This window comes from Miniopterus natalensis, chromosome 16 (genome assembly GCF_054644295.1).
Source record: "Miniopterus natalensis isolate mMinNat1 chromosome 16, mMinNat1.hap1, whole genome shotgun sequence".
Classification (NCBI taxonomy): Eukaryota; Metazoa; Chordata; class Mammalia; order Chiroptera; family Miniopteridae; genus Miniopterus; species Miniopterus natalensis.
The window spans coordinates 17,174,469-17,195,116 of record NC_142096.1 but is presented as its reverse complement, the minus strand read 5'-3'; the positions used below and the strand labels follow the sequence as shown (position 1 = coordinate 17,195,116).

Genomic DNA, 20,648 nt, shown 5'->3' with positions numbered 1-20,648 from the left:
CATCCATGACAAACAGTAGGTGAACACGGACAGTTTTATTCAGCTGAATTGAGCTGCACAGAAATACCCAAAATGCACACCTGCTCCCACCTGAAACCCGGGCCAGCTGCCTCAGTTTACCTTGTATGTTATGAGCCATACCTGTCCACACCTGATGTTAGCAACTTTCATCCAATTTTACCTCTTTTCACAGTAATCCACCCGCAGCTGCAATCCCTGCGACACCCAGGTCCTCACGCAAACAGGTCTGTTCACAAGGAAAACTACCATATTTATTGTAGTACTGGTGTATTCCTATACGCCTGTATACCATGTGTAACGTGTATAAAACTAGGCCACTGCTTTTATTAGTTTTTTTAAAAAGGGACATGACAAAGTTTTTGAGTGTTGTGTCCCTAACCTCATTTCCCCCAAAGCCCTGTGCTGTTAGTGTGCAGCTCTGCGTAATGTGTTGGATTTGGGGAGCACCAGTTGCATTATAGCATAGCTGACTACACTGTCCATTGCCCATGGTTCAGAGACGCTGGCTAGAGTTTCTCATGTGGAACAATGCATTTGCAGCACTGTCTTCTCTTTCTCACTCCTTGCCTCTCCTTCTTGCTGCTTCCTGGGACAGCACATCTGCCCTTGTCCCCACCCCATCCCCTCATAAACCAGCTTCTGTTTTCTGTTTTTTTCCCCATTGATTTTTTTTTTTTTTTTTAAAGCAGAGAGAGGGAGAGAGAGAGAGAGAAACATCAATGTGAGAGTGAAACATTGATTGGCTGCCTCCTGCACACCCCTCACCAGGGATTGTGTCCAAAACCTGGGCATGTGCCCTGACCAGGAATTGAACAGGCAACGTTTTGGTGCACGGGACAACGCCCAACCAAGTGGGCCAGGGTAACCAGCCTCTGTTTTCCAGGGAACCCAGGCTAAGATAGAACACACACACAGAGGGAACAGCAAATGGGAAATTGTAAGAGAGACCCAGGGTGATTGTATCTGAGCCACAGGAAGAGAGCCAGGGTGGCTGGAGCACAGTGGAGGGGGCATGCGTAGGAAATGAGACTGGCAAGGTGGAGAAGGGTAGGGTCTTTTAGGGTTTAGGTAGCCAGGGAAAGAAGTCTGGGCATCAGTTCAATTATAGGGAGAAGCTGTTAGATGATTCCATCCTCTGGGAGTGACGTGATTTGGTTTGTATTTTAAAAAGGTAACAGGATGAGGAGTAAAGGGTGAATTACAAGCAGCAAGGCTGTCAGTGGCGAGACCGCTCAGGTCCAGGTGACAGGTGATGGGCTTTGGCTCAGGGTGGCCGAAGTCAGGCTCAGGAAGAGGTAGGGCATCACAGCTGTCCCTGTGGACTTGGGAGAGAAGGGAGAAATTCTAGGGGACCCAAGGTCCAGTTTTTCATTATTTTGCAATTTGGGGCAGGTCATTATTTTTTAGCAAGAAGGAGAAAGAATGTTTTAAAAAATTAATGAGGATTCTTGAGGACTGAAGCAAAGGACCATAGTCACAGTGGCTGCAAAAGTGCAAAGCTCATTGCTGGCTTTGGAATTAAAAATAAAAAGAGTTGTGTGTGCGTGTGTGTGTGTGTGTGTGTGTTTGAAGAATTATGCAAGGAAAGGTTATTGTTTCCACTCGCTCCTTTCAGGGAACAATAAGCACATGATAAACTGCAGAGCGATGCTCATCTATGTCTGAAACGTGGCCACGGAGAGGAAAGATTAATCACACGGGAAGGTTGCTATCTCAGGGGCAGATTAAGACAACAAGCTAGCAATCTGAGGCTGATTACAAACTGCTAAAATCAGAACTTCCAGTTTAGGGACTAGGCCTCAACAGCCCTCTTTTTTGAGGGGGGCATGGGAGCAGGGAGGGAGATTGATTTAAGTTAATTAAACCTAGTGCTTAATTAAGTGTTCTCAGATACAAACTGTATCCTTTTTGCATGGTTAATGCCAACCTGTGTGTTCACAGCTCTATCAAGTGTGCTGGCTGGAAGTTTTGGGGAGGTGAGGGAGGGGGGCGGTTTCCATTAGATCTATAAAGGCAGGCACTTCCTTAATCATGAGAATTGAGGGGTGGTAGAACGGGTGACTTGGGGATGGGACAGAGTCCCTTCTCAGGAGAGCCAGGCTGCTTGGAAAAGCAGGAAGGGTTGAGATCTTGTGGTTAGAGAAGCTACTTCTAGTCTCCATGGGCCTCTCACCCAGCAGGGTGTCCTTGGGCAAGTCACCTATCCCAGTGGACTCTAAATGTTTTCATCACATGAAATACTTTTGTGGATCCACCTCGAGGCCCTGATGAATATTCTGTCCACAAACTACATTTATCAAATTACTTCATTTCCATTTGTGATTAATCAAAGTGCACAGCGTAATGGAAATAGGTACTACTGACTGCGTGCTTCCTAGGCTTGTTCTAGGTACGGTGTATCCTTGCTTAGCGTCGTCAGCAGGCCTGTGACTTTAAGTGAAATGACATATAATGAAACCAGGCTGATTGATATACATTAGAGTTAAATTCCTGCAGCATCTCATCAAGGTTATAACAAAATGTTGAACAAAAAGAGGATCTGTGGTACTGTTCTAAGCACATGATACAGATTAACTATTTATCCCCATGACAACTCCAAGAGGTAAACACTGCTGTCCCCATTGTACGGGGGACCCAGGATCAAATGCAAAGAAACAGAGTTTCAGTCAGTGTCAGACGTGACCTCCTTAGCCTCCTCTAGGGAGTGAACCGGACCCGACAGGCTGAACCCTGCAGATTGTGAGCTAAATAAAAAGACTTCTTCATGTTCACCAGTGAGGCTGGTGGTGGTTTGTTACGAAGCACTATTGTGGCAATAAATAGCTGGTACACGTATATATTAAGAAATGTACTACACTATGGCTTTGATTATAATTAAAATTGCTATGCAATCCAAACCTTCCTTTCTCTGCCTCTTTCTTTGTTTTTGGAGGTGCTGGCACAAAATATTTTCATTTTCCATATACATACACACTTGATACGGACATTCTCATGTTATTTCAATTAATCCTGATACAAGGAAATGGAAAACCTGGAAAGCTTTGCTCTGCCCCTTATGCCTCACTCATCCCCTTCCAATCCACATATCTTAAATAAAAATCCAAGCTCTACTTTAAATTAATAGGTCATATACGTTAAGATAAGCTCCTGCTCAATGCCAAGAACCAGCCTTTTGAAGAGTCAACCAGACTGTGGTTCTCTTCCAAGTGTAGTTTCCCCAAATTCCTGAGTCCTCCTACTTGGAATTGCTCCCCCAGCTTCAAAGCCTGTCCTCTGTCCATGAGGACCTGTGAACCCTCAAGGCACCTATGCCACTTCCTGTAGACAGCCTTGCCCGGAGCCCACCTATGCGCCCTCCCCCAGCACCATCTGCGTGCTCCTTGCACTTTGTGTTTTGTTGGGAGACAAATGCAGATAAACTAGATTCCCACGCCCCCTTATTAGCCTCATGACTTTGGGCAAGTTCCCCAATCCCCCCGAGCCTCAGCCTCCTCATCTGAGAGGTGAGGACGGTAATAATGAAATTATTACAGGGTTGCCTGTGAAGATTCAATGAGATAGTATAACTCTAACACTTAGCACAGTAAGCCCTCAATAGATGCCAGCTATTATTATAACTGTGCACGGTACCATGGGAACCTAGAATCCCAGATAGCAATTATTTAATACTTACCATGTGTCCACTCTTTTGAGTATTTTAATAACTGTTTTAGTGCTTTTAAAAATATGTTTATTTAATTTTTTTTTAACTTCATGACAACAGTTAGGCTGTCATATGGTGTTATTGTCTCCAATTCATTGATGAGAGAAATGAGGCACAGAGAGGTTAAGTAACATACCCAAGGGCACACAGCTACTAGGTCTCCATAATACCACTCTTCCCACTTTATTATAGTTATTCACCCATCTCTCCCATTGGGGATCTGGAATATATAATTAATTTGTGCCTTCCCGGTGCTTAGCACACAGACCATCACAGTGGTGAAGAGTGCCATAGAACGTCTGTCCCCCTCCAGTCTTTTCTCTCTCTCAACATTGACCCTCTTGAGGGCAGAGGACTGGGTCCCTTGGTCCCTGCACCTGCTTGTTACTGATTCAACTGTGTGGGACCAGATGGCGCCTAGAAGAGGGAAACGAGATGGTTCTCACACTAGCACACACGTACTCTGGGCTCTCCACGTGCCGTCTCACAATCCAGCTTGATTCAAGACACTGGGAGCAAACAAGGCTCTCAGCAGCCTCAGATGAGCAGCAGGGAAATTAGTAGACTAGTGTACAAAGGAGTGTTTAATAATGCTATCACGCTACCCTGTCCTCGCGGAGCCATTGTGACACTCTGCATGAAAGAAGTGACAACCCTCAATTGCTGTGCATGATGGAGGCCTGGCGTCAGGTTGGCCCCCAGCCCCTAGAGCGCATGCACTTCCTGGCAGTGATGGCATGCAGGGATCAGGCGCACTGATGGCTTCATGCTAAAGTGTCCTTGCAGACCCTCTGTAGTGTGGCTGCTCTTCTGCTTGCCTGTCAGGAGAGTAATTTTCACTAAATATTAAGGAGCTGTTTGTAAGAATGCTGTCATGGTAACTGGGGGTGTGTGTGAATGCTGAAATAGCCTGGTGCTGCCCGAATTGTAGCATATTAATCAAGGGTTGGGTGCTATTTAATAAGCTTCCTTGTAGCCTTAAACTTGGAGGACCTAGGGGCTGGAGTTTGCCCCAGTTGTCACTGTCAAGGACGAGGGCTCTCATGAGTTCCTGGTGTTGTGTAGGGTGGATGGACAGATGGAGAGATGAATGCTGGAACCAAAATTTTAGATTCCACTTCTCGGAGCTCTTTCCTACAGCTCTTCTATTTTTTTTATTTTCCCTTTTACCGTGGAAAAACATTTTTGCCAGAGAATTGGGGAAAAGAGGTCAGGAAAGTAACTGGAGAAAGGCATGGCCAAAGATTTTTCTGCCTGAAAGGGGAGGTGATGGCCACAATAAGGAGGCAAAGAAGCAGAGTGCATGGGTTTGAACTGTGCAGGTCCACTTACACGTGTGTTGTTTCCAAGAAATACTGTAAATATATTTTCTTTCTTTTGATTTTCTTAATAACATTTCTTTTCTCTAGCTTACTTTATTGTAAACATACAGTATAAATACATGTAACATACAAAATATGCGTTAATCAACTATGTTATTGGTAAGGCTTCTGGCCACTTGTAGGCTATTAGTTAAATTTTGGAGGGAGTAAGAAGTTATGTCCCCACTGTGCAGGGGGTCTATGCCCCTAACCCCCACGTCATTCAAGGGTCAACTGTATACTGGTTAGGATACGAGCAGCCTCATCAGCTTTGGGAGGGCCACCTGAAGCAAAGACATCCCCCACAGGCTGGAGGATGAGGGGCCTTCTCTGCATGTCCACTCTGATGCTGCTAAACCACAGCCCTTGGCTTAGGGGTGGACATGTGACCAGAACCTCCCAATTCCAGGACACTTGCTAGGAAGACTATGGAAGCAAAGCCCTCTTCAACGGGGGTCAATGAGAGAAGGAATCGTGCCTGAGTGAAGCCCACACAGAAGAAAGCTGCATTGAGAGATGGGGAGAAACGATGCCTGCTGACACTGTTTAGATCCAGCTGGGCTCAAAGCCAGACCAGCTCAGGCTTTTCAGTTACACAGGCTGCTTTTTTGTGTTACACTTATGAAAATGTGAAGCAGACATCTATCTCATCACCCAAAGTCTGACAAATATAATCAAATACCCACTCATGTATTGTTACCTACTAGGCTCAGGTGTTAACTTTTCCTTAGCCAATAAACTGTGGGCTCTGAGATAACATGGGATGGGGTTTAGGGGTTTAGGGAAAGGCACCTAGGGCAAAGTTTCAGATGAACCACAGGGAAGAGTGGGATGTCATTTGCCACTTCTCTCTTTATTTCTCCTGTTTAGCTCAGATGTCAAGTCTCTCACTCTTGGAGGAAGGAGCAAAGAACCCCTCACGTGCTACGGAACTGAGTGTGGCTTGAACGAGGTCCCTCCTGGGTCTGTGCAAAAACCAAATGTCTACAGTGGCATCTTTATGTCTAGTTCATCAGGGTTGAGTTGATGTCATACTAGTGGCACCTGGGATGGCTGCACCTTGTTTTCCTGATTGAGCTGTTTCTTCTGGTCCCACCTCTTACATGCTGATGGCGTCCCAGGGTTCTGTCCTCTGGCTCTGAGCTGTTGCTGAGAGAGAACACCGTCACCCCATGGCCTACATCTCTCCTCCGTCTGCTATCTGTCCATGTTCATTCTTTCCTAATAGGCCAGAGTGATGTGGCACCTTTAGTGAAGGTGGTACCTGCCCACATTGGTTTTTCACAGGACAAGAATAAAAGCTAATATTTATTGGGCACTTCCTGCCACATAAAACTGGCATAGGGTCAAGCAGCTTGACATGAATCCATTCCGTGAACCCTCACAGCCTCCTGATGTGGTAGGTACTATCATTACCCTGTTTCACAGACAGGAGGCTAAAGCACAGAGAGGTTGGCAACTTGCCTAAGGCCCCACAGCTAGGGGAAGAGACAGGATTTGAACCTAGACAGCCTAACTTCAGGGACTCCGCTCTTAACACAGATGTCACTTCCCTGAGCTGCCTCCTCATTGCTTTCCCTTTCAGTCATTCGACAGTCACTTACTGAGCACCTACTACGTGCCAGGTCCTGCGAATCAAGGACATGGCCCTTGTCTTCAAATCCCAACTCTTGCCCGAAGTTTTGTCAAGGAGGCACCAAGTCACGACTGAAACGTACTGTGCAGCCTCCCTCCCCTCCCGCCTCCTGCCATCCCCAGCACTCGGGACTCTGCTGAAAGTCCGGCCCGTGTGCAGTGACTGCCCAGGTCGTCCAGGCTGTCAGTTTCTTAAAGAAAAGCTCCCCCTCTGGACTCCCACAGTGCACCGCCTTCAGGACCCTTGATAAATACCTACTGCTGCCACTGACCCAGTCACTAAGCACAGAGGAAGCCTGGGGTGCTCATTGTCCCACTCGCCATGGGTGTCCCTCCCGTGCAATTTCCCCAGCTGGGTCAGGGGTACAGTTCTCAGGCTTCGTGGCCCCAGGTCTTGGTGACTGGAGTTTGTGGTACTGGTCCTACCAGAGAGCCCTGACTCCCTTGGGGAAGCCACACTCACTGTCCTCCCAATGCCTTTCCTTCTGGTCTGCGTGGGCCAAACCTCCGGCTGCTCTGATAAGCTGGTAAATCTCTTGAGGGTCCTGGTACAAGAGAGCTTCCCAGAGGCTCTGATCAAAACCCCCATCATGCCTGGAGAGATGCCCACCCCATCACATAGGTGTTTGGGGTCACACCTGTGATGTGTGCAGCTGTCTGCCATTGGCTCAGGGACACCCGGCCAATGAACAGCACACCTTAGGAGAGACCCCAGGGTTGCCTCATCCAGCAGCAGCCGAACAGTTTAATAGCCGAACCCTGCACGTAGAACAGCAGTGCTGAGAGTACGTGAGTGCACGAGCTCGCCTCATTCACTCTCTCTAAGCCCTCTCTCCCATCCCACCGCCCCTGAGGGCTTCCAGGTAATCATGGAACAGAGTTTGTAAAACACTGCCCTACTCAGAACTGCGCTTGAATTCTGCCAGCGACAGGGAACTCACTACTTCCACTGGGTGCCTATTTCACCTTTGCATACCTCTTTTGTTAGGGATTTTTCCTTCGGTTAAGTCAATAGTTCCCACTTTCCTCCTGTCAGTGACAGCCCTTTGTACATGCAAAGGTGGTGCTCTCACCTTTCTTTAGTCCTGCCTCCTCAGAGCTGTGGTTTACAAACTGGTGTGAGCCAGGTGGCTCCCTCTCTGTTCTAAGAATGTCTTCCAAGCCCTGGATAGACGTTCCCTGGAAAGGATTCCACGCACATGCCCTCTGGATGGTGATTCTGAGCTGCTGTGGTCTCAGCACAGGGAGAACAGCCCAGCCACTTGCAGGCTCGGTTTGCCTCTGGGGAGGGACTGGCAGGGACCCAGGGATTGCAAGGGACTCACACCTGGGTTCCCTGCACTGTGCAGTGTCCAGGTGTATCTGGAGGGAAACCCTTTCAGAGCTGCCCCTGCTCCTGCTATTTGTCTTTCCCTTCTTGACACCCAATTGAGGCCCCAACCTCTGCCGGGCACGCAGTCACTCACCAGTCCCGTATCGCTTACATCCTGGGAACCTTTTACACTTTGACTCCGTGACCCGTCAGTGCGTCAAGACCTACAAAGAAGAGAAATTCAATATTAAAAGCAGGGCAGAACCACTGGGCGTCCAATCTCTTTTTTGGCAGGACAGCGTCATTAGGGGACTGGGATGGAGACCAGCACAATAAAGGAATAGGAAGTAGTGAGGACGGAGCTGCTCATTAAATCAACCTCAAAATCTCTGGGCTTTGTGGCGACGCTGAGAGAGAAAAAAAGACCCTCACCCTGGGTGAGTCAGCAGCTTTTGAGAAGCTGGCCTTTGGGAAGAGCCAGAGTCCCAGCAAGACCTGGCCGGCTGGGGTGGGGAGGTGTCCCTTGAACCTCACTTGGCGTCTCCTCCAGGCTTTGGTGTCTCTTCTTCACAGCTGAGGGCCCTTTGGGGTTCAACATTGATGCGGGTGAGGGGGAAAGCCCTGTGTGTAGGCCTCAAGTCCAAAGGATACTGCAGGCCTTCAAACAAAAGCCCCAAATGTAATGTGTATTTATATCCCGGGAGGCTTCTGCCAAGGGAACCCTGTGTGCTTTGAAAATTCCCCAGGAGAGCTGTAGCTGGAGGTGCAAGGCGTGTGCCGGGCTCGGAGGGTGCGTTTCCTGCATGGCAAGTTGAGGCCTGAGCTCTAGAGGTTCCGGCAGAGGCCGAGGCCGAGACAGAGGCCCACCTGCAGTGCACGTGTCCTCATGGAGCAGCAGCGGTGCAGGTGAGCTGTGGGGAGCCCAGTCTTCTCACTCCCCATGCCCAGCCCTCCTTTAAAGCAAAACTTGTTTTTTCTTGCTTCCTTAAGAATATAGAGGTGAGCAGAGGTTTCTCGATTCATCCATCCCTGTTCTCAAAGGAGAACCCTTTGAGTGGGGGGGGAAAACGCCTTAAAGGCAATAGTTGCTGTTGATTGAGTAACTTACCAAGCGCCAGGCGCTCTACACCTGACCTGTATTCTTGCTGTGCAGAGTGAATGCACATTACCTAGGAACTTGTTGGAAAGGCAGGTTTCAGGCCCCACCCAGACCTGCGGAATCGGAACCTGTTTTTTCACAAGCTCCTCAGGTGATTTCTGGGCACATTAAAGTCTGCAGAGGGCTCATCTGTTCTCCTCTTAATCACAGAAGGAGGGAAATCAGTCAGTGAGTCAGTCAGGAAGTCTCAGCCCTTCCCCAGGTGAGGAAATGGGCTGAAAGAAGCCAGAACGTGGCCATTGTGGTTTTAGAGCTGGTAAGACTTAGAGCCAATTCAAACCTACGTTCATGTGATTTCCGAGCTGGTGTCCCTCTGATGCCACTATTCAGGGGAAGTGAAATGGGAGGGTGAATGGGGCAGGCAGGCCTAGAGTGGGGGAGTGGACATGGGAAGGGCACTCAGCCAGGGGTGGGTGGCTGGCTGATCCCAGGCCCCGGAGAGGGAGGGTCTTGGGTATACGGGAGGACGCTCAAAGAGGGAGGCACTGGATACTGGAGGCAGGGTTCCCCTCCTCCTCACTTTTGTCAAAGGCCAGCAAAATTTCCCAGACAGAAGTTCTGGGCCTCCTTCCTGCAGGGAATTCAGGCTTCTGCATTTAATCCCAGTGATTAGTTTACCTTGAGTCCAGGGAGTTTAGCTCTCTTGCCCACTGCCCTTAGAACTGACCATCCAGCAGGATAAAGCACCCCAGGAGACAAGCGAACCTGAATATCCAGGCAATGACTCGACAAAACTCTGCAAAACCGTTTATGGTCTAGAAGGAGCTTTTCATCCACTAGCTAATTGACTCCTTAAAAGAACTTGGGGAGTGTCACTAGTGCTATTTTGCCATTGAGAAAACTGAGGCACAGAGAGGTTAAGTGGTTTTCCTGCTGGCACAGAGCTTTGGGGCAGGCTGGGTTGAGGTCCTCTGACTCCAAGCCCAGAGGTGTGAGCTCAGCTGCTCCCGATAGGGAAAGAGGTCACATCACAGGTTTATGATGCCCTCACTTGTGTCACCCAAATATATAGTCTTGCTCTACATTCTAACTGAATGGGTTTACTGAACAGATTCATGAAGAGGAAAGTGGTCCACAGCCCACACAGGGAGTGTGACTGGTAGCTTTCTTGATGTAAAGTGGCCGGCAGGCATTGCTGGTTTACCTGTGAGTCATGGATTATACTACATATCATTCATTCTACTGCACTTGCTTCCATAAGGCAGATGAGTGCATATAAGTTATATGAGGGAAAGGTGTCAATAAAAGGTGGAGGTCACACTGGTTCATAGGCAAACGTTCCCACCATAGTAATGTTTTGCATCACCAAATGGCAACAGCTGGATGCAAAATACCCCAAAACAGCAACTGACAGAGGACTCCTCGCTGCCCAGACACCCACTTGCTCCATGCTCCCCCTTTCAGCCAGCGGGGCCAGTGCTCTGTTTCGGAAGGTCTCATTGCTCGCTTCTCCCTGATCTTTGAGCAAAGGCCATGGGCTAGTTCACGTCTCCCTGTACATTTTGGCAAAGCTTGCATCTGCTCGCCCTCCTGAACTTCCAGAAAGGGTGCCTGTCCCTTTCTGCCTCTGCAGCGCGCAGCCTCAACCCTGCTCTAGTCACTCCACCAACATCCCCCTTTTAATTTTGAAAATATAGCCCTACAGTTACTCAGGTCCTAAATTACTGTGTTGTTGTTTTTTTTATTTCAAATTTTAGCATGCCCTTTGATCTGTGCCAATACCATCACTAGGACTGTGCTTCATCAGAATGTTGCATGAATTGTGAGGCTCTGCTGCCCCCCAACTGCCCCCCAAAGTGGTACGATTTTTCAGTTTTTCTGCATCCAAGGTTCTACAGGAATGCATATGTCATTTTATAGCAGAAATGCTTACACAATGGAAATATTATTATAGGTACTAATAATAACTATATAAAACAAATGTATAACATATAGTTATTAAATATTGAACATGTTAATATTGTTAAATATTAAATACTATATTAAATATTTGATTAACAATCATTTGAGTAGCCATATGTACCCGATTCTGTGCTAAGCACCAGATAGACATAAATAAATAAGACCCAACCCCTACCCTTAGGAAATCATGGTATGAAAAAGGGGAAAGACAAATAATAGATTGTGAGACAGGACAATGTATACAGAGGGGATACAAGGTGGAAGCAACTAAGAGATGCGTCATTTGTCAGGATGAAGACCACACTCCTTACCCCAGTCGGGGCCCTGCTCATCTCTCTCCGCCTCACCTTGCCCTGCTGTGTTCTGGGCTCACCAGCTGCTAAGTTTCTTGAACCCACTGTGCACTGTGCAGCCACATGGCTATGCTGTTCTACTCTCTCTCTCTTCAATGCTTTGTCTTCCCTCTTCCCCTAATCAACCCTGACTTACCCTATAGGACCGAAGGAGGTAACGCATATTAAGTGCTTAGAATCTCGTAAGCAGGTATGTTAATTACTATTATTATGGATAATACTTATTATCCTCCACTGACTAGGTGTTTCTTCTTGAGCACAGAGAAGTAGAGTGACTTGGCCAGGGCTAATTATTCTCAGAGCTGGGGAGTCTCACTGAATCGGTTCTGGTTCTCCATTTACCCTTGAACCCAGCACTGTGCCACCATCCACTCGACCCTTGGTCCTAACCAGCGTGGGGGAAAGAGTGCTGATCTTGGAGACGGGGTGCCTGGGTTGAGTGTGGTCCCGGTCCTCGACACACTTCTGTGTCCTCATGCCGATCGCTTCCCTCCTTGGGACCTTGGTTTCCTTGTCGGCCAAGTGGGCCTCCAAACACAACTCGCCTCCTTGGGCTGTATGAGGGACCAGTGTCATGGTGCCCAACACAGTTCAGCATGTGGAAAACGGCAGCTCTCATTATGAGCATTATAAATGAATTACAGGACACTTTAGTGACCTTCCAGCTCTAAATGTGCACACATTTCCCGTCTTCCTGGCCCGGGACCCCTTGTCACCAGAAAGTACTGGTCACGTGGAACAAAATCCCAGTAAGGAAAACCCCTGTAGGATTTTCCATACAGGTCCCCTTTACTCCCTTTTTGTCCATGTTAAGCTTATCAAATTTCTAGACACCTGAGGGGAAAAAGAGGGAAGCTACCTGAACAGTCTGTAGAAGAAAAACACCCTCCTCTAGGGTCACTCCTCCAAGGCAGTTTATTCCATTCTATTTTTCATTCAGCAAACATTTAGCAGCTGCCTAAGAAACTCTAGTTTCTAGTCTAATAAGCATGTCACTGTGTCCTGAGGTGAGGGCCTCACACTGACAAAAGAGAGCAATTGTGGAGTATGGGGGAGGGAGCAACAGGCTCTGCAGAGATCCAGACTGGACAAAGGAGAGAAAGGTCAAGTTAAAAGAGGGTGAAAAGCTAAAAGCCACTTCTGGGGAGCCATCATTCTGCAAGCCAGAAGTGTCATCTTAAGTTGCCTGTCTTTGCTTCAAAAAATGTTTCACTTTAGTCACCAACAACAGCGTTTCATTACCAAAAAAAAAAAAAATCACTAATGAATGACTAACACAACAGCCACCCCTTCCTGAACACTCGCTCTGTGCCAGGCCCTGAACTGGGTCCTCATGTCTTATCTCTCTTTCCCACAGCAACTCCGAGGAGCAGGTATTCATATACCAATTTTACAGATGGCAAACCCGAAGCTTGGCATGATCAAATAAATTGCCCAGCGTCAGAGGAGTAGAAAGTCCAGCACTGGGATTAGAACCCCAGCCTGACTGAGCAGTCTTTCCGTTCTTCTTGAACATCACCTCTTAAACTTTGACTTCATGACTGGAGTGGTTGGAAAATTGGGCCATCTCTCCCACCAACCCCACCTACTCTTCCACTAAGACTCCCAAAGCCTACTGAGGAGGCTGAGGTTATGACTTCCCCAGGGTGGGTGGGTGAAGCTTGACACCTTGAACGAGAGCTCCGAATCCTACTCTAGAATCGATCTGAATTTATTTCCATATATTTCCCCCTCAAAATTGTCAAGCACAATCCACACTCTGGAAGATGTGCTCAGCACCGGGAGTGTCTCTTCTGCTTACTGCTTGTCTCTTCATTCTTCCAACAACTCTTTATGGGGCACTGACTATGGGTCAGGTGCTGGGGAAATAAGGTGAGCTCCGGCCTTGCACTGGGGTTGGAGACAAAAGACTTCAATGATATTATTGTGCTAACTGAAGCTCATGCAATGGTGGCAAGATTGCCAGGACAGGCCCATAGGGGTACAGCAGATGGGGTGTGGGAGTAGGGGGGACCTGAAAGACAAGCAGCAATGAACCAAACAAAGAGGGGAAGAGCCGAGGTCAGAGAAAGGTGTGTGTGGGACTGTGGAGGGAGGGGGCAAGGTGGATACAGGACAATGGAAGCAGGCCAGAGAAAGAGCAAAGGCCAGACCTAGGGACTTGCAAGCCTTTCAAGAGTTGGGTCTTTACCTGGGAGTGATGGGAAGTCACCAAAGAGTTGGATTCTCGGGATCTGTGCTTCCCAGCACATGGTGGCCCTAAAAGTACTTGCTGAATAGACAGTGGAATCCATCTATTACCCTAGGCCTCCTTCATGTCTCCCAGCAGTCTAAAAAGCAATGCCTGGGCCCCTGCCATCTTTACAAAGGGCAACCACAGGGCAATCTGATTTGTCTAGGGAAAAACTGTCCCGGGGCACCTGGCTGGAGCCCCCGTCAGTCCTTGGGAGCCCTGGCTCCAGTGCGGCTGCTGGCAGATGTGCAGGGATGAATGCACCTTTGATTACAGCTCATGTTTCGTAGGGAAAGACACAGCTCCCTGGAGATCGGGAATCTATGAAAATGAGCCCTTGCAAAAGAGACGTTAAGTGAGCTGGAAACACAAGCCCTTTGGGCGGGCAGTGGTTTCTTTCTTTAAAATAAACAACAGCAAAGAGAGGATCAGCCTGGATGAGAACCAAGTTTTTCATAATCCCTCATGGGCAGGACTCAAAGGCCAGCTGGAGAAGGTGGTTGAAGAGACTGAGCTGCGAGAAAGTTGTACCTGGTTGGGATGTCCAGACCCCAAATGGCTGTGTCTGCCTCCCTCCTTGGTGGGGAACTCAGCTCCTACGTAGCTTCCAGGGACGTTTATTTAACCCCAGTTTCTTTACCACAGAGAGACTAACAGACCCAGTTTAGAACATGGTTGCTACCATTCAAGAGCTTTGTGTCCATAGATAAAATATTTATCTTCTCTGAGCTTTAGTTTTGTCACCCATAAAACAGGATATGATGAGTATTAAATAATATTATAAAAGTTGGGTGTTGGGGTTTGAACTGGTGTCTGAGTATAACTGTCCCATTTCCCCCCACATTGCCTCTTGAACTTGGGATGCATCCCTGCCCCACTCATGATTATCTGGCACATAATAGGTGCTTGATAAATGCTGTTTCTGCTTCCATTCTTTTACACATCTCTTATTTCCTCACCATTTTGTGTTTAGCACAAATCTGGGTACCCAAGAGGTGCTTAATAATAAACTTATGTAAGATGGACCCTCCCAGTGGAATACAGGGGCTGTGAATACTGAAGGAAAAGGCAACTAGCTGTGTTTTCTCTCTATTGCATCCTGTTTTGAACCCTTTATTAAATGTGTTAAGTATTACTTGCCTTCAGGGTCAAAATAAAATTTCCAGAGATTTCCACTTTGCACTCATAAATGATTCTCGCTAAACTCTTTTTCTTTAAAAATTTTTTTTATGTGTGTTTGAGAGCAGAAATGTACTGACTCATAGCTGGAAAAACTCTCTCCCTAACGCATTCCAAATTTGTCGAGTCACATGAATTGAGTAAGAACGCTTAATGTGGCGGCTGATCCCAGTCTGGTGAGCAGTTACACCAGCGACAGGGATGCCATCTCTCCCCTGCCCCTGCTCCGAGCATGAGTATAGTGGCGAGGCTCTGCAGTTGGCAGTGAACTTGAGGCAGGTTCAATGAAGGCGAGGATTGGAAAGGATCTGGCAGCTACCTAAAGCCAAAGTTGAATTGTGCAAGGCGGTGAATACATTTTTTTAAAAAATTTGCATGTAGGATCGCCAAAAATGAACAACTTCATTTATTGACTCAAGTCTATCCTGGCTACTATCTCAAGCACGTTACATGTATCAGACTCATTTAATCTTCACAGCCACCACATTAGGTGATTATGATTTTCCTCACTTTACAAGTAGAGAAACTGAGGCACAAAGGTGTTAAGTAACTTGCCCAAGGTTCCACAGTGTGCAGACGGTGGAGCTAAGATTCAGCCCAGTGTAACTCCGGAACAGATGCTCTTATACACCTGACCATTTGTTCTGAAAGGAAAGAATCTTTCTGCACAGAAGAAAGAAAACTCCATTCATTTTACAAATATCTCTCCAACACTTAGAATATACACACTGCACCAGATGTCAAAGGGGAGGCCGGTGATAGGCATGGGAGAAATGAGGCCGATTGGTTACCTTTGTCCATGAGTTTGAAATTGTAGAGGAGCTATGATGTGTGCACAAATATTTACAATAAAACAACGTGGAAACGCCAACAGCAGGATTCTAAGGCGGCACGGATGGGAAGGGCTTGGTAAGGTGATGACCATGGGGTGATCCAGAAGGGCTTCCTGGTGGAGATGCCATTTAAGCTGGATTGGAGGGTGTGTAGGATTCAGACAGGAGGTGGCTAGAGAAAGTCCTGCCTGCTTAACACCAGTGAGTACACACGGGTGCCCAATGGCCCTGGGAGTTCCCATTTTGGTTCTGATTCGGGACCCACCGACTCCTGGTGGGAACATAATCCGTGGGGTGGCCGAACCTCCATGTCTGGCAGGTGAGGAACACAAGCAGAGGGGAAAGAGAAGAGGTGTCCGGGGACTAAAAGATGGGGGAGATGAGGCAGGACAGCAGAGCAAGAGTGGAGGGGTGCAGATCTAGCCAGAGCAGAAGCTCCGGACCCACCTCCAGCTGGGTTGGCTCTGAACAAGCCTTTGCTCTTGGGCCTCAGTTTCTCCTATCTATAGGAAGGATAATGAAGGAAGCACCCAGATGTTCCAGCTGGGCAAAACCTGGAGAGCTCCCAATTTATCCCATCACTTCGTAGACGAGAGAACCAAGGGTCAGAGAAGCTGAGTTAGCGCAAGTCCATGGATTTGAAACCCAGTTTTTAAGACAAGGACTCATGGGACCCATCTCCCAGTCAAGCTGCTTTTCCCATACCCACACCTCAGGGGGACACGCTGACCTCTGTCAGACGGCCAGGAAGCTTCAGGCATGCTGTGCGAGGGGAGCACCCCAAACATGCCTACTGCCTCCTGGCTCCGACTCCTCCAGGGCCTCGGGAGGCTCGGCACAGACCCTGAGGGGTGCAGCTTCAGGGCCGCCAGCCTGGGCCAGCCTGCCCAGCACGCTCCCCGCTCTCAGCCGTGGCTGGCACAGACAACCCCTCGCCCTCCACTCAGGAAGTTTCCAGGAAACCATGGTCACGACTGCGGCCATGGTTTTCCCTGATAAGATGTACATCTGGTTGTGACTCACACCGCTGGATTTCCGCCCAGGGTCTTACATCTTGAGTGGGGAGCACATTCCCTCCAACTGACAACCTGCCCACCCCACCGTGACATGGAGGCTGTGGCTGCCCTTGTCAGCTCATGCCGGAGTCACCCAAATGGTGCCTCGGGCCCCCTGGCCTGGCATTTCCCTCAGAACTGGCCTGGGCAGTCTCTGAAGGCCCCCAGATGCCAGGCTTTTCAACCAGCCCCCCGCCCCCTGGAATGCTTGCCTTTCTTCCCACACATCCCCCGCCTCCTCCAGCTCCAGGGCCTCCCCGACCAGAGACTGCAGCGCTCATCCAGCTGCTCTCCCCCAAAAACCCAGAAGCTGGGCACCACACCCTGGAGGGCTGGGCAGAGGCCCTGTGTCCCCACAGGGTGGTGGACCCCGAGGATGGTGCCACGTGCAGTAACAATCACAGTCACTACTCAGAGCTCGTGCAGGCACTGAGTATGCCCACTTGCAGGCCTTTGCACTTCCTGTCCCCCACCTAGAAGTCTGTCCCGAGTGCTTGTATGGCCATCAGCGTCTTGTCAAAGTCACCTTCCCAGTGAAGCCTTTCCTCCTCTTTTGCCCTCTATTTTACCACCTGTTTTATTTCCTTAAAGGCAAAAAAGCCCATGTCCCATTCTCGAATTACTGACTTGTTACTGGGTGACATATTTACTTGTTTGTTAGCTGGCTCCTCTAGGAAGAAAGGAATTGGGATGGGCTCTGTCCTGCTCACCACCGGCTTCCAAGCACCCTGCAGAGTGCCCAGCGTGAAGTACGCGCTCAATAACTGTTCCACGAGTGCAGGAATGAGTGTTCCAGGCACTGTGGATGTGCGTTCATCTCAATCCTCACCCAAACCCCGTGTGGTGGCTGTCATTGTCCCCGCTTCACAGCAAGGAATCTGAGGCTCAGAGAAGTTGAGTAGGTTGTCTAAGACCACGTGGTAAGTGGCAGAGGTAGGTATCAAACTTGAATCTGTCTGATAAGAAAGCCCATGCTTTTGACCACTGGACTGTGTGCTTGCCTTCAGTGTTTTTGGAATCCTCATTTTAAGGACACAGGAAATACTTGTGGATCAAATGATCTGGAATGCCAAGTGTTATGAACTGAATGTCTATCCCTCCAAAATTCGTATGTTGAAGCCCTAACCCTCAGTGTGGTTGTATTTGGAAATGAGACCTGTAAGGAAATAATTAAGGTGAAATGAGGTCATAATAGTGGGGCCCTGATCCCCTAGAATTAGCGTCTTTATAAGAAGAGACAGCAGAGTGCATTCTCTCTCTCTCTGTCTCTCTCTCTCTCTCTCCCCCTCATTCCCTCCCTCGTTCCCTACCCACCCCTCTCCCACTAAGGCATGCAAGTACTGAGCAAAGGCCATGGGAGGACAGGGCAAGAAGGTGGCTGTCTGCAAGCAAGGAAGAATCCTCACCAGAAACAAAATTGGCTGGCACCTTGATCTTGGACTACCGGGCTCCAGAACTGTGAGAAAATAAACTTCTGTTGTTTAAGCTGCCCAGTCTATGGTATTTTGTAATGTGTCTCACACCTGATAAAACTCAGGGAATAGGAGTTATTATTATTATTTAAGGCGATAGGGTATTTTAGTGGTAGACTTGGGAACATGCATCTTTTGACTTAGCCTTGTGCTCTTTGCACGGCCCCACACTGAAATACTTGATTCTAATCAATATGTTTACTAAGGGCAGAAACATGGACTGACCGTTTTTGGAATAAAGGACACATTCACACAGCTTGAGCACCCCATCTCTGGAGCATTCCTGGCCAGCTAAGTCTGAGAGTAACTGAGTAGAGCCACGCTGGTTCCTAGACACCGTTCTTACCACTTCGTGTTGCATCAGCCAGGGAAGCAGCAGAAATCGGTCCCAAAATTTAAAAAATTAAAAAGGAAGGAGGCCCAAATCAATCCAGAGCCATCTGCTTAGATGTCATGGGCACAGTGACAGTCACTCTGGTACTTTTGTGCAGCACATTTCCAGGTCCAAATGTCTCACCTACAGTCTTTCATTTCTGCCTCATTACAGGCGGTGGCTCAGAAAGTGGCTTCTGGAGTGAGACCAGTTTGTTCAGATCCCACCGCCGCCACATGTATGACCGTCTCTGAGCCCCCACAAATGAGGATATGACAACACCAACGTCATGGGTTGCTGGGAGAGCTGAGGTCATGCACACAAAGCCAGAGGCTGCCCAAAATAATTCCCTCATCTGGGAAATGTTTACCCTATGCCCAAGACGTGCCAGGTGCTGAGGGTACAGCAGTGGCACCCAAACAATGTCCCTCCCTCCATGGAGTTGAGTAAGATGGGGAAAGCAGACAATTCCACATGCAGACACACACACCAGGACCAGTAGCAATCTGTGCTCTGAAGAAGAAACAGGAGATGCAGATTTTAGGGGTGCTAGTTTAGCTATTGCCCGATGGTGGTCAGGAAAGGCCTCTTTGATGGGGTGCCTCTGAGGCAGAACTGGATGAAGTGGAGGAGAAAACCACAAAGGCAGCTGGGGGAAGTAGTCCAGGCTGAGGAAACAGCAAGAGTGAATGCCAGCGGGTGTGGTGGTGTTCCAGGCTGAGCTGAAAGGCCAGGTGGCAGCTGGGACGGTGATCATGTGGGGCCTTGTGGGTACCATGGACACTCTGGCCTTCGCTCTGAGACGGGGAACTAGTGGAGGGCTTGGGACAGGAAAGTGACTGAACCTGACTTATGTTTAGAAAAAGTAGCTGTGAGGAGAGCAGAGTCATGAGGCATGTGAAACATAAAGTGCAGGGAGGAGCAGCAGGTAAGAGACAAACCCAGAGGGCAGCCAATGGCGACCGCGACAGTCCATGTGACAGATGACAGGGATGCAAACTGGAGGATAGTGGTAGAGGTGGCAAGATGCAGCAGCACCACCTAAGCGGCCCCTCTAGGATGTGCTGTATGTATAACTCCAGAGGTGCCACTCACATCCACCAAAATGGGAAGGGCGCCCCCTGGAGGGGTGCAACATGGTGGTCCTAGAAGGTGGTGGTCAGATTGGGGATATATTTTGAAGGTAGGACATGTGAGAGAAAAGGGGGAAGCCAGGATTATTTAAGGGATGGCATAAATAGCGGTACCTCTTTACCGAGGTGGTGAAGACTGAGTGTAAAGGGTTAATTTTAGATGTGGTGAATTTGGGAAGCTTCTTCACAAAAGTTGGTGATGGGTTGTATGAAATGATGGCTAGTGAGGGTTATGAGAAGAGCAAAGGCTGAGTGTTTACTCTGTGCTGGGCTTTGCTCGAAGGACTTTAGACGTGTGAGCTCATGCAGTCTCCATGATGTGGTAGGCACCATTGTCATGCTCATTTGATAGACAAGCATAGTAGGTTGAATTCCCACCCCGCCCCATGATATGTCCATATCCTACTGCCTAGAACCTGGGAACGTGATCTTATTAGGAAAGAGTCTTTGCAGGTGTAATTAAGTTAAGGATCTCAAGATAAGATCACCCTGGATTATCCAGATGGGCCCTAAATCCAGTGGCAAGTGTCCTCAGGGGAGACATCCTGGAGAGAAACACAGAGAGAAGGTGATGTGAAGACAGAAGAAGAGAGTGGAGTGATGTAGCTTCAAGGAATGCCAATAGCCTTTAGAAGCTGGAAGAAGGATTTTCCTCTTAGAGCCTCCAGAGGGAGCAGGGCCCTGCTGACACTCGATTTCGCACTTCTGGCCTCCAGAACTGTGAGAGATTAAATTTCGATTTTTTCAAGCCGCCAAGTTTGTGGTCATTTGTTACAGCAGCCACAGGAAGCTAATACAACAAGGAAAACCAGGAACAGAGAGGTGAAGTAACTCGCCCAAAGTCACACAGCAAGTGAGCATCAGAACTGGTAATGTCTGGCTCCAGAGTGGCTCACTCAGCAGGCAGGTATTGTTAACCAGTAA

At 48.5% G+C, this 20,648-nt stretch overlaps 1 protein-coding gene across 1 annotated transcript in view; it reads right to left on the bottom strand.

The window, feature by feature from the left end:
• The window catches only part of ZHX2 (zinc fingers and homeoboxes 2), a 118,321-nt gene that overhangs the window by 46,246 nt on the left and 51,427 nt on the right, over positions 1-20,648 (bottom strand). Inside the window, exon 2 of the mRNA XM_087825164.1 lies at positions 8,187-8,256. The gene's annotated coding sequence lies outside the window, so the exon portion shown is untranslated. The remainder of the gene's footprint in view (positions 1-8,186; positions 8,257-20,648) is intronic.